Raw genomic sequence first — 13,165 nt, 5'->3', positions numbered from 1 at the left:
GGATTTTTATTTTTTATTTTTCTTTATATGTTAAATGTTTGTATTTTTGTATTTTTGTGTTTTTGTATTTTTCTTGTGTCTTTTTATCTATTGTCTTAAAATTTTTCTTCTTGTTAAAAACTTAATAAAATATTATTAAAAAAAAGAAAGTGTTGGGGAACCTGTGTTCATTCAGATGTTGCTGGACTACAGCTCCCCACCATTCTTGTCCATTGGCTATGCTGGCTGATGGGACACTCAGTGGCATAGCGTGGGTTGCTAGCGCCTGGGTCCGGGGCGGAAAGTACGCATCTGCATTCAACTCCCTAATGGCGTCCATGTTACCCAGGAGATTGTAGCCCCCATGCTATGACACTGATGGGAGTTGTAGTCCAACAACATCCAGAGTTCCTGTTCCTGATGTACTCAGAAAATGAGTGCTTATCAGACTCCTAGAGGGCTCTTGGTTGGTCATATGCAATGGAAGTAAAAAAGGTAAGCAGCTTGTGGGAAATATTGAGATATATTTGGGGGACATTTCTTCTTGAAATGTCCTTTTGACCCTATTGCACATCTCCACTCTGAGAGTAGAAGACAGAAGAAATTAGCACTAGGTGGTCATATTCATTAATGTCAATCTTAGGCTGATGAGAAGGGACTGTAATTCACTTGCTCATTTGGACCCAGCTGGGACCATCCATTTCATTTCATGCAGGTCAAGCAATCAATAGCCCAGCAGGACGTTCCCCTGTTGCCATGACGAGATGAAACCTGTTTTGGGTAATTGCACTTTTCTTCCATCTAGAGATGGATGAATCTGTCCGGTTCAATTTCTCTCCGTATCTCATTTTTACGAGCCTTAAATTTAGTTCGCCATGTTTCTGCATCAGTTTGTGATTTATTTATTTTAATAAACATTAGGAAGAACTTCCTGACAGTAAGAGCTGTTCGACAGTGGAATTTGCTGCCAAGGAGTGTGGTGGAGTCTCCTTCTTTGGAGGTCTTTAAGCAGAGGCTTGACAACCATATGTCAGGAGTGCTCTGATGGTGTTTCCTGCTTGGCAGGGGGTTGGACTCGATGGCCCTTGTGGTCTCTTCCAACTCTATGATTCTATGATTCTATGATTCTAAGTTGCCTTGAAAATCCATCAGCATTTAAATGCTATACAGTGGTACCTCTCGTTAAGTGTGTGTGTGTGTGTGTGTGTGTGTGTGTGTGTCCCAATAAACACAATTTACAAGCAATTTCCCTTAATATAATGCGTTTTTGGATGTTATTTCCACCAATATATGCATTTTTGTACATATTATTATGGTTGGTGAACTGCATTGTGAAATTCAGAGAAGTGTGAATTTCCAAAAAACCAAAATACCCCTGTGTTCCACCTATGGTTTGAGAAAATGTGAATTACATAGGTTCAGATTAATAGGCAAAGTGAACGAAATTTGTCTCCCATCCCATTTCTCATGCATAGGCTTTAATTCTGCTTGAAAATCCAGCGAATCTTGAACATCAGCTACAAGAAGAACTGCAGCTCTGTGGGAGAATGCAGGCGGCTTCCGATTCAAACCCTGGCATCTCCAGGTCCGGCTGCAAATGTCCTCTCTCTGCCTGAAACCCTGGGGAGCACCTGCCAGTCAAGTGTTCACAATGTAAAACTAGATGGAGTAATGGTCTAATTCAGTGCGATGCAGTTTCCTGTGTTTAATTGATTAATCAATTAATCAGCTATACACTGGAGACCTCATTGCTTTGCTCTCCATATTCCTCTCCCAGGGAAACAAAGGAGTCTGCCTTATACCAAGCCATTCGTTTTTTTTAAACCCAGCGTTGTCAACTCTGACTGAGGGACATTCTCAGGTAGAGGTCTCTCCCACTACCTGCTGCCCAGTCCCCTTTAACTGCAGATCAAAGAATAATTGTAGAGTTGGAAGCAACCCCTAGGGTCATCTTGAAAGACCTACATTGGCTCCCAGTACGTTTCCGAGCACAATTCAAAGTGTTGGTGCTGACCTTTAAAGCCCTAAACGGCCTTGGGCCAGTATATCTGAAGGAGCGTCTCCACCCCCATCGTTCTGCCCGGACACTGAGATCCAGCGCCGAGGGCCTTCTGGCAGTTCCCTCATTGCGAGAAGCAAAGCCCTGTGGAACACCCTCCCACCAGATGTCAAAGAGAACAACAACTACCAGACTTTTAGACGACATCTGAAAGCAGCCCTCTTTAGGGAAGTTTTTAATGTTTGATGTTTTCTCGTGTTTTTAATATTCTGTTGGGAGCCGTCCAGATGGGTGGGGTATAAATAATAATAATAATAATAATAATAATAATAATAATAATAATAATATTGTCATCTGGTCCAACCCCTTGCAATGCAGGAATCTTATGCCCAATGTGAGGCTTGAACCCACAACCCAAGGAGTGTGGTGGACTCTCCTTCTTTGGAGGTCTTTAAGCAGAGGCTTGACAACCATATGTCAGGAGTGCTCTGATGGTCTTTCCTGCTTGGCAGTGGGTTGGACTCAATGACCCTTGTCTCTTCCAACTCTATGATTCTATGATTCTATGATTCTATGAACCCTGAGATTCAGGGAATTTCTGCATGAAACGATATCAAGTCCTGCTGTGGCTTCCTCCCATAGATAGCCCCTCTAATCCCTGAAAATATGATTTTATTTTATTTTTGCAAATGAAGTAGAAAAAGCAGTTGATTTTTTAAATCTGACATGGCTAAATTCTTGACATGCGAATGTGCTGTGCCCCAACCCTTTGCTACATTTGCCCTGTTGAAGAATTGGGCATAGATCTGTCTTGAAAAACGGGGTGCCTCATGTTTGGGATCACACAAGATGAACTGCAATATACCTCTTCATCTTTGTCTTCTTCCTCCAGTCACCTGAGCTGTGCAACACCCCCCCCCTTCCCACGTTTGCAAGACTAATAGGTTTCTAGCAAAGATTTAAAAAATCCAGCCCCAGGGAACTGCAGTTCTTCAGCCCACATAATCATGCAAATTTGGATGGCTTGGTTGATTTGCCTTTGCGAGTCGTGGTGTCCATGCCCCACCCATTCAGGAAAACCCGAGATAGGGTTGTTGCTTCAGTAACGAAGCATCTCAGACTTGGAGCGTCTATAAAAGTTGGAGGTTCCCCTCGTTTCCGGCGCTCAGCCAGGCTCTGATCCAGAGAGGTGCTTCCATGCTCTCCCCCTTCTCTGGAGTAGTTTCATGTGTGGTATGTAATCCATTGGTATAGTCAAATGCAACATTCCTTATTTCCCTAGAGTGGGCCCAGCCAGCGGGACATCCAGCCAGCGTAATTTCCTTTTCCACTGGTCTGCAGCATCCTGCCCCTGCATGTGACCTGGGAGATGGGCATGGCTCTGGCTGTGTCCACAAAAGAGCCAAGTCATGCAGCCATTTTCTCAGTCTCTTGTCCTGTTTAGTTTTGTCTTTCTATTGTTGCTGCTCTCTTGCTGCCACGCTGGTCTTCTGCAGCCATTTTGTTATCTAATGTAATTTTGCTGTCTGCGGGCTCTCAGCCAGCAGCACACGAGTTCAGTCTCCATATGAGATGAACTCACACTCTATTTATTATGTTTACTATGGGGCGTGGGTGGCGCTGTGGGCTAAACCACAGAGACTAGGGCTTGCCGATCAGAAGGTTGGCGGTTCAAATCCCCGCGACGGGGTGAGCTCCCGTTGCTCGGTCCCTGCTCCTTCCAACCTAGCAGTTCGAAAGCACGTCAAAGTGCAAGTAGATAAATAGGTACCACTCCGGCGGGAAGGTAAACGGCGTTTCCATGCGCTACTCTGGTTCACCAGAAGCGGCTTAGTCATGCTGACCACATGACCCGGAAGCTGTACGCCAGCTCCCTCGGCCAATAAAGCGAGATGAGCGCCGCAACCCCAGAGTCGTCTATGACTGGACCTAATGGTCAGGGGTCCCTTTACCTTTACTGTTTATTATGTAACTGCTAAGAAAAGCCTGCCTTTCAGGGATCTTACTGTGAACTGAAATGTGAGTAAACTTTTTGTTACTTTACTCAGAAAGCTTCTCATGTCTTTATTCTTTCAAGAGGAATCAAAGGGTCCACCAGGAAATAATCTTAAATAAGAGATTCAAAAGAATCTGCAAACTAGCTTCCAGCTATCTTGAGGGGAATTTGCTCTGCTGCATCACTCACTAGCGTGAGTGAAGAAAGGGTAATATTTATTTGGTATATCCTTTCCACATCATGGATACTTCAGTGGCAGCCCTGAAACTCCTGCCTGGCTGGCCACCCTTTGCTCCTGTGGTCCAGAGGGAGATGAGGTAGGTCTGAAAGCTGAGCAGGGAGCTGGTATGGGGATCTCAGTCCGGACTGCATCAGCAACAGTCAGATCCAACTGCTCTTTGGGGTCTCTGGCAATTTGGAGATTGGTGGAGCTTGTGTGTTTCTTCAGTTCCCCCTTTAATCAGGTTCCACGTCTTGGCAGGGCTGAACCCTGACACGAGAGGAGAGGCACACTGTCTCTGAGTTAAACATTAGGAAGAACTTCCTGACAGTAAGAGCTGTTCGACAGTGGAATTTGCTGCCAAGGAGTGTGGTGGAGTCTCCTTCTTTGGAGGTCTTTAAGCAGAGGCTTGACAACCATATGTCAGGAGTGCTCTGATGGTGTTTCCTGCTTGGCAGGGGGTTGGACTCAATGGCCCTTGTGGTCTCTTCCAACTCTATGATTCTATGATTCTATGAGTTACTAAAGACTAAAGACTTCTTTGTCAGTTCCGTTCAATGTGGAAGACTACTCTTTCTTAAACAATACAACATTCACTTTCTGTGTGCCAGCCTGTCCAATGAGCTGAGCCTTGTGCAATGACCAAAATAAAAATTTTAAAAATGGTAAATTAATACAGCATGTTGGCTTTTTTCAAACCCGCAACTTGCTGAGCAGAAGCCAACCCAATGCTAACTATTAAAGCCAAAACCAAATATTGACATCGGTGCTCATTTACTTTGAAGAAATACGTTGCGAAATGACTTCTTGCACAGACTTTTGACATTTGGGTATTCTAGGGATATCTTTGCAAGCGTTTCCTTTGGAGCATAAAATGTAGGAGGCTTTTGACAAGTCAAGGGCTCCTTTCCCTTCACCTCATATGATTCTTCTTTGCCTTCTAAATAATGCCCATTATTTTGACAAGCAGCCGGCGTGCAGGGAAGTCCCATTTATTTCTTTGTTTATGGAACGTTAAAAAATGCAGCTCTTGAAATAGCTGCTCTCAAGGCAGCGTACACACAGAGCATCGACAGCTGCTTGAAATTCAGATTCCAGCAACATAATTTTCCAGCTGATAGAGCCAGGGCCAGCCCAATACATTTTGCTGCCTGAGGCAAAGGGCAAGATGGCTCCTTCCCATTCCGTGCTCAGAAGCCAAATGGACTGGCAGCTGAATCCTACGTTGCCACGGGCAATGGAATACCTTCCTCCATTGCACCTGAGGTCAGCAGGTAGCCTAGTTTAGGGGGTATATGGCAGGCTATATGCCACACACTGTGCTAATCTCTAGCAGCAGGGAATGGTCAGGGGCTCAGGAGGAAATGGGTGGGGATGCTGGCCTCTGGTAGCTGTTGCCTGAGGCAATTTCCTCACTCTGTCTAATGAGAGGACCGGTTCTGGATAGAGCAGCCAATCCTATTGAGGCCCTAGTATTTTGGAAAGGCGAGATGCAATGAGCTAGCAACACAATTTCTCCTGAATGCAATTGGGACCCTGCTATCCTAGAGTAGGGTTGCCATATTCCCAAAAATTGTTGAGCTTTTTTTGGGGGGGGGGGGCTCAAAGTTGTAGAGCTTTACAGTGGAACCTCGTGTTATGTACTGTCCCCCTTACGAATGCTTCGGGTTACGAGCTCTGCTAACCCGGAAGTAGATGTTCCTGGTTGCAAACTTTGCCCCGGGATGTGAGCGGAAGTTGCACACCGGTGGTGTGGCAGTGGCGGGAGGTGCCATTAGCGAAAGCGCGCCTCATGTTAAGAACGGTTTCGGGTTACAAACGGACCTCCAGAATGAATTAAGTTCGTAACTTAATTTTTCCTGCCACCCTGTTCTTTCAGCCAGCCTCTTCTCTCTTCCCCCTCCTCTTCTTTTCTACCCTGTGGGATTCCAGGGGTAAAGGACAGATTATTCTTGCCCAGAGCTGTGATCTGGTCCCTTTCAGAGGGCTTTCCTCCACACATCTTTCCACCCTTCCATCTGTTTTGGTTTCTTCTCACCAAAAACATTTCCACCCTCCTCCCTTCCTTCTCTCCCCCCTGTCCCCCCCACCTGCTTGAAATTAACCCATGCACAGCCCTCGGGCAGCACGCGACCCACCCCTGCACTAACGCATGACACCCCCAGTGTGATGCAACCCCTGAGGTTGGCTGAGTGCTCTCTGCGCCTGCCATGTATTCATAAGAAATAGTCTCCAGCCATGCTTCAGCATGAGCCACAGAAACAACACCCCCAACTTTCTTTTTCTCGGCGTGTGCCTATTTTAGATACACCCACCAGCTGATTTGATATTTAAAGCACTGATCTGCAGGGGACGGGGAAGTGGTGGTGGTGGGGTGAGCCGAGGTGGTGCAACAGGGAGTGGAGGCGGTTTGGGACTTAACAATCAGATGCAGGGAAACGGGCATGCTATTTCGGAAACTGCCAAGTGCCAAATTGGGAGTGTTCGAGTCGTAAAGCGGGACCGTGAATGAAAGGCCCATTTAACGTGAACGCAAAGGAGGAGGTCTGCAGAAGGAGGCCATTGTTTTCCCCACGATACATGACATTTCACTAATGCTAACTCTTTGAAATGCCAGTTTGAGGGTGGGGATGGAGACTCCTTGCTAAACAGCTGCTGTGGGTGATGAGAGGCTAGAAGTCTCTGAGTCAGAGGGCTGAGGAAGGGCAGAGAATGCAAGGAGCATAGGTGCAAGAAGGAAGGAAGGCAGAATGAACCATCATTAGATATCTAACAGATTGAGGTTGAATCCTGACAAGACAGAAGTACTGTTTTGGGGGGACAGGGGGCGGGCGGGTGTGGGGGACTCCCTGGTCCTGAATGGGGAAACTGTGCACCTGAAGCACCGGATGTGCAGCCTGGGAGTCATTTTGGACTCACAGCTGTCCATGATGGTGCAGGTTAATTCTGTGTCCAGGGCGGCTGTCTACCAGCCCCATCTGGTACCCAGACTGAGACTCTACCTGCCCGCGGACTGTCTCACCAGAGTGGTGCATGCTCTGATTATCTCCCGCTTGGACTACTGCAATGCGCTCTACGTGGGGCTACCTTTGAAGGTGACCCAGAAACTACAACTAATACAGAATACGGCAGCTAGACTGGTAGCTGGGAGCGGCCGCTGAGACCATATAACACCAGTCCTGAAAGACCTACATTGGCTTCCAGTACGTTTCTGGGCACAATTCAAAGTGTTGGTGCTGACCTTTAAAGCCCTAAACAGCTTCGGCCCAGTATACCTGAAGGAGCGTCTCCACCCCCCATTGTCCAAGCCCAGACATTGAGGTCCAGCTCCAAGGGCCTTCTGGCAGTTCCCTCACTTTCGAGAAGTGAGGTTACAGGGAACCAGGCAGAGGGCCTTCTTGGTATTGGCGCTCGCCCTGTGGAACGCCCTCTCATCAGATGTCAAGGAAATAAACAACTACCTGACTTTTAGAAGACACCTGAAGGCAGCCCTATTTAGGGAAGCTTTTAATGTTTTGTGGTGTTTTTAATATTCTGTTGGGAGCCGCCCAGAGTGGCTGGGGTATAAATAATAATAAATACCGTAATAGTATTATTACAGTGGTACCTCAGGTTACATACACTTCAGGTTACATATGCTTCAGGTTACAGACTCTGCTAACCCAGAAATAGTACCTCGGGTTAGGAACTTTGCTTCAGGATGAGAACAGAAATCGTGCTCTAGCGGGAGCAGGAGCCCCATTAGCTAAAGTGGTGCTTGAGGTTAAGAACAGTTTCAGGTTAAGAACGGACCTCCGGAACGAATTAAGTTCTTAACCCGAGATACCACTGTAATGTAAATATAGAAATAGACCACATTTATATATGCTTGTAAATGTAGTGTGTGTATATACATATGTTTGTGTGTGTGTTTATGTGTGTATTAGGAAGAAATTTCTGACCGTAAGTGTTGTTCCATGGACTGCTCTCCACCGACGACAAAAAACAAGAAGAAACCCAACAACAACAAGCAATCCGGGGAAGGAATCCAAGCTCCTAGCTGCATGTGATAAAGCTGACTGATCTGCTGATTCAGTTTTGCCTTTGTGTTTTGATGTTGTCATGCGAGAGCAAGCCCCGCTGACAAACGCATTGTGGCATGCCAGCCTCGCAGGGAGAACAATCAGCAGTAAGGCTGGTGCTTTGGAACCTCGGTATCCGGAAAGGAAACCGAGAGCACAGCAAATCGGAAACAAATGCCGGAACATCGGGGGAGAGGGAATGTGCTTGGGGAAGTAAAAGATGGAACGGTGTAGGGCGAGTTTTCAGCCGTTGATCACGGCTCCTTGTCTCCAAGGGCCTTGGGCAGTGGAATGGGAATAATAATAATAATAATAATAATAATAATAATAATAATAATAAGCAGTAAAAGAGGGAGCAACAATAATAGCAACTTTCATGATGCATGGTGGGACTGTAATGCAGAAAATAACCCTTGTTGATAAGAGGAAAGGCGGGGAGTACAAGCAGGCAGTGTTGCCAGATTATGGGTTGTATCAAGTGCTGCTATTCTGCTCATGCAAGAAAACACACACATACAAAGCAACTATATACAACATGGTGGAGATAACTCAGTTAGTTAGAACGTGGGGCTGATAACGCCAAGGTTGCAGGTTCAATCCCCGTTCGAGACAGTTCCATATTCCTGGGTTAGATGAAATTTGGGGTCCCTTCCAGCTCTATGATTCTATAGATTCCTTCCTTCTACCAGGTATGGGGAGCCTTTGGCCCTGCAGGTGTTTGCTGAACTACAACTCCCATCAGCCCTAGCAAGTATGGCCAATGGCCAGGAATGACGGGAGCCGTAGTTCAGACAAAAGGCTCCCACACCTGCTTCTATGAATATCCGAACCAATGTTTTTGGAGGAACTATCAAGAGTACCTATGTTAACACAGGGGATTAGTTAATGAATATCTTAAGTAACATTCTCCGGAGCTTGGGCAGCTCACTCATTTTAATTAAAAAGAGAGAGAGAGAGAGAGCTAGTAATGTATTACTGTTCCACACACAAAGTCACGAAGGATATTGCAATAACTGGCAGGCTGAAAAGCAGCTGGTATATGAGGATTGTGCAGGAAAAACAACCAAGACAGCTCATCAAGCCATATTGCAAATATTTCAATATTTTCAGTCTCATTTATCGCCCATCTGTAACTGGGAAAGTATCCAGATCATACACCCCAAGCAATGAAACACCAATTAATGGCCTTGTTTGTTTGCTTTGATATAAAAGATTGCTGCTTCAGGACCTCAGTGGGAGGAGAATCACTTCTTGAGGACCAGATGTGATGGCTTAGCTCAGACATCTCGCCCAAGCAAGGTTAAGGGATACTTTTGGAGCGGTGTCTGCACTGATAGACAATAATTTGGACTGGTCATGTTGTGCAGGTGCCTGATGATCGTCTTCCAAAGCAACTACTCTATTCCGAACTTAAAAATGGAAACCGTAATGCTGGTAGTCAACAAAAGAGGTTTAAAGACTCTCTCAAGGCAAATCTTTTAAAAATGTAGTATAAACACCGACAACTGGGAAACACTGGCCTGTGAGTGCTCTGATAGGAGAACAACGTTTACCAAAGGTGTCATGGGCTTTGAAGACGCTCGAACTCAGGACGCAAGGGAAAAACGTGCTAGGAGGAAGGCATGTTTGGCAAATCCACATCGTGACCAGCTCCTGCCTGGAAACCAATGTTCCAACTGGGGAAGGACGTTTGGATCCAGAATTGGCCTCCACAGCCACTTATGGACTCATTGTTAAAACCATGTTTATGGAGGACAATCTTACTCGGCTACGAGTGATTGCCAAAGAAGAGAATTTGCATCAGCTGGCGGACCAGAATAAAACTCATAGCTTGAACTGGGTTTGCAAATTGTGGTTTGGGCTAGCTATGCCAGGCCACACCTCCCATCAGCAGAGTGAGCTGGTTCAAAATCCAGACCCACCAGGTGCCCCTATTTTCCAGGGACAGTCCCATATTTACAGAAGCCATCCCAGTTTCTGATTTGATCCCAGAATGTCCTAAGGACAGCCCTATTTTCACTGGAGAATGTGTGTGTGTGGGGGGGTATGGAGTTATGTAACCCCTGAGGCAAGGAGATAAGTAATTACACAACCTTTAGAAGACACCTGAAGGCAGCCCTGCATAAGGAAGTTCTTTAAACATAGAATCATAAAACCATAGACTTGGAAGGGACCCAATGGTCATCTAGTCCAACTCCTTGCAATGCAGGAATCTCAGATAAAGTATCCATGACAGACGGCCACCCTACCTCCAATGTTTAATGTTTTGTATATACATATGTTGGAAGCCACCTAGAGTGGCTGGGGCAACCCAGTCAGATGGGCTGTGTATAACCATAACCATAATGGAATGGTTTTCCCAGTAGTGATGTATGGAAGTGAGAGCTGGACCATAAAGAAGGCTGATTGCCGAAGAATGGATGCTTTTGAATTATGGAGCTGGAGGAGACTCTTGAGAGTCCCATGGACTGCAAGAAGATCAAACCTCTCCATTCTGAAGGAAATCAGCCCTGAGTGCTCACTGGAAGGACAGATCCTGAAGCTGAGGCTCCAATACTTTAGCCATCTCATGAGAAGAGAAGACTCCCTGGAAAAGACCCTGATGTTGGGAAAGATGGAGGGCACAAGGAGAAGGGGACGACAGAGGATGAGATGGCTGGACAGTGTTTTTGAAGCTACCAGCATGAGTTTGACCAAACTGCGGGAGGCAGTAGAAGACAGGAGAGCCTGGCGTGCTGTGGTCCATGGGGTCACGAAGAGTCGGGCACAACTAAACGACTAAACAACAACAACAAAATTTTCATTGGAGAAATGTTGGAGGGTATGTACATCAACCTACATGACTCTCCCTAATCCTCCATCCTGACAAGCAAGGGGAATTTCTAGCCAGGCCAAAACACTCCAGGAGTGTGTAAAGCAGTACTAGCGAGGGGTGTGTCCTTAGGAGATCCCTGAAAATCTGACCCAGAGGCCTAGAGGGCTGCATTCAGCCCGAGGCTGCTCACCCTTGGCTAGAGATACATTTTTCTCTGGCTGCCCAGCCCAGCAGAGAGCTAAACCCATACCTTCCCTGGATGAAAATTGGGACGCAAGAGTGCAGCACCGAAAAAGTGTGTCTTTTAGTGCCACGCTCTCACCCAAGTCTGCTGGCTCACATGAGAGTGTGACACCATTACAAGCTCCAGGGTCATCTGCAAGTGCCGATTCATCCTGGAGCATTTGGGGATCAAATCAGAAACCAGGACAACAACAACTTATTATTTATACCCCGCACATCTGGCTGGGTTTCCCCAGCCACTCTGGGCAGCTCCCAACAGAATATTAGAAAGACGATAAAAGATCAAACATTAAAAACTTCCCTAAACAGGGCTGCCTTCAGATGTCTTCTAAAAGTCAGGTAGTTGTTTATTTCCTTGACATCTGATGGGAGGGAGTTCCACAGGACGAGCGCCACTACTGAGAAGGCCCTCTGCCTGGTTCCCTGTAACCTGAATTCTCGCAGGGAGGGAACTGCCAGAAGGCCCTCGGCACTGGACCTCAGTGTCCAGGCTGAATGATGGGGGTGGAGACGCTCCTTCAGGTACACTGGGCTGAGGCTGTTTAGGGCTTTAAAGGTCAGCACCAACACTTTGAATTGTGCTTGGAAACGTACTTGGATGGCTTCTGTAATTCCAGGAACCTCCCGTCAAAACAGTGAGTTGGAGGGTATGCTAACTCTGTGGTAAGGTAAAGGGACCCCTGACCATTAGGTCCAGTCGTGGCTGACTCTGGGGTTGTGGCGCTCATCTCTCTTTATTGGCCGAGGGAGCCGGCGTACAGCTTCTGGGTCATGTGGCCAGCATGACTAAGCCGCTTCTGGCAAACCAGAGCAGTGCACAGAAATGCCGCTTACCTTCCCGCCGGAGCGGTACCTATTTATCTACTTGCACTTGACGTGCTTTTGAACTGCTAGGTTGGCAGGAGCAGGGACTGAGCAATGGGAGCTCACCCCGTCGTGGGGATTCGAACTGCCGACCTTCTGATCAACAAGTCCTAGGCTCTGTGGTTTAACTCACAGCACCACCCGCATCCCTTTTAACTCTGTGGTACATTGTTTCATTTTACCGTTCCATATGACAACAGGTCAAAGATTTGTGGGTTTGATGCTAGGGGCAGAAGGTGCTGATTTTACATTTTGGCAGTGGTTTTGGCTTTTAAAGGCCCCCTAACCTCAAACATCCTAACTTCACACTTGAATCCAGAGAAAGTCCCATCGCAACCTTACAGTTCTTTTTTGTTTGTTTTTAGGGGGTGTCAGTTTGCGACGCCCACGTTAAGCGGGTTGTCGCTCAAGTGACTTTCACAAAGTACACAACAGATTCTAAATTAGGACTCGGGGTGGGCACACGCCATTCAGAGAACGAACACAAAAGCGTATTAAGGCTATGGTGGGCCGTTCTGCATTCTCCAAGGTTGGAAGGGGAGGAGAGAACAGGCTTGACAAACCTCCGTCTTGTGACATTCTTAAGAATGTTTCACATTGACTGTGTTCTGATAAGGAATGTGTACAATTTGCAAAGATTTAATGAATGGGGCATTCTTACAGCAGCGAATTAAACTCGTGCCCTCCAACATTTATCTGATGAAAATAGGGATGTCTTATTCGATTATGATGGTGATTATGATGATGGTAATGATTTGAATATTTATACCCCACTCATCTGACTGAGTTGCCCCAGCCACTCTAGGTGGTTTCCAACATATATAAAAACACAATAAGACATTAAATATTAAAAAAACACACTCCCCTATACAGGGCTGTTTTCAGATGTCTTCTACAGGTTGTATAGTTATTTATCTCCTTAGCTCATTCATACTGGACTGCAAAACACATCATGGGGTGGGGGTGGGGTTGTGATTGCAAGCCAGTC

General features: G+C 46.4%; 1 protein-coding gene across 3 annotated transcripts in view; it reads right to left on the bottom strand.

Annotated features, from left to right (window-relative positions):
* The window catches only part of ASAP1 (ArfGAP with SH3 domain, ankyrin repeat and PH domain 1), a 142,718-nt gene that overhangs the window by 102,585 nt on the left and 26,968 nt on the right, over positions 1-13,165 (bottom strand). The window lies entirely within an intron of this gene.

The sequence above is a fragment of the Podarcis erhardii genome, assembly GCF_964252035.2.
Source record: "Podarcis erhardii genome assembly, chromosome: 8".
In the NCBI taxonomy this organism is placed as follows: Eukaryota; Metazoa; Chordata; class Lepidosauria; order Squamata; family Lacertidae; genus Podarcis; species Podarcis erhardii.
This window is presented reverse-complemented; position numbering and strand designations above follow the sequence as displayed.